The following is a 1,342-nucleotide window of genomic DNA, read 5'->3' as shown; positions in this document are numbered from 1 at the left end:
ACTAAGAAAGCAATGCAGTCTGTGGATAAAGAGTTTCACTTCTTCTTATTTACATGAAGCCCCTATTTCTTTCAGTGAATAGAACCAGTAAGCAGACCAGACATGGTTTGGTGAATAAAAGAACTGTCTTCAAATGGTCTTTCATATTTCAGACTGAAATTATCTTCCTTCCCAAGCCTGTTCCTTTATGATATTCCTTATCCCAGAAGACAACACCTCCATCCACCCAGCTGTGCAAACCAGAAGTCTAACTTTCCTACCTTTTACTCCCCCAGGTCTAATGAATCATTAAGTCCTATTGATTTTACTCCTAAAATAACTTCTGAGGCCCCTTCTCTCAATCTACTATATTAGATTTACATGGGGATAATCTCTTATCTGGACTACAGCAACAGTGATGATGTACTTTGCCCTCCCATAATCTATTTTCCAAGCTAAAGCCCAAGTGATCTTCCTAAAAGTGAATCTGATCTTACACTGCTATTCCCCTTTGCACTCATACAGAAACTCGCAGAATCTCCTGTTTTCTTCTGAATAGCTTGTAAGACTTGCTATAATTTGGCCTCAGGAAACTCCTGCCAGATGATATGACTTCGAGTTAGCTAAAAGGACCAGGCCTTTCTGTGTGGTATTATCCTCTCCTCTGGAAACCCACTTCACCTTCTACCACGTCAGCCTCCCCTGGAAACTGCCCCCCACCCCTACTCTACCACAACCACATACTTTTAGGATGCTTATTCATGCTGCTTTTATCATTTTCCAGATACTGGTCCCCGAACCAGGCCAGGGGAATCCCCTCAAGGGTCAACCTCCATCACCTTCATAGAACTTCCATGCTCTAATGCACTTGCTTGTTTATAGAACCTCTCACAAATTGCAAGTTCTGTGGGACCAGGGTTCTTGTTATTCTCATTCACTGCTTTATCTCTGGGCCTAGCCCAAATACCCAGAGCACAGAAGAGGTTCAGTAAATATGTCTTGGATGTAGGAGTTGCTCAGTCATTCTCAAACTGTAACAGCATCATAACCACCTAGAGAGTCTGTTAACACAGATCAGTGGGCACCACCACCAAAGCATTTTATTCTGTCTGCAGTAGGACCCAATACTTTGAATTCCTAAAAGGGCCCAGATGATGATGGTACTGATGGCTCAGGAGTCACATTTTGAGAACCACTGGAAGTAGACTAATGAAGAAATGGAGAAGATGAACAACTTTTCCATGTTCTTTCATTAAAACATTCTCTTTTTTTTTTTTTTGAGACGGAGCCTCAAGCTATCCCCCTGGGTAGAGTGCCGTGGCATCATGCTCACAGCAACCTCCAACTCCTGGGCTCAAGCGAG

General features: G+C 42.8%; 1 protein-coding gene across 1 annotated transcript in view; it reads right to left on the bottom strand.

Moving 5' to 3' along the window:
- SPEF2 (sperm flagellar 2) overlaps positions 1 to 1,342 on the bottom strand; it is a 159,827-nt gene that overhangs the window by 138,769 nt on the left and 19,716 nt on the right. The gene's annotated exons all lie outside the window — the stretch shown is intronic.

Source organism: Otolemur garnettii, unplaced genomic scaffold (genome assembly GCF_000181295.1).
Source record: "Otolemur garnettii isolate 467f Iridium unplaced genomic scaffold, OtoGar3 scaffold00063, whole genome shotgun sequence".
NCBI classification, from domain to species: domain Eukaryota; kingdom Metazoa; phylum Chordata; class Mammalia; order Primates; family Galagidae; genus Otolemur; species Otolemur garnettii.
Note: the sequence above shows the minus strand (reverse complement) of the source record. Positions and strands in the feature narration are given on the sequence as shown.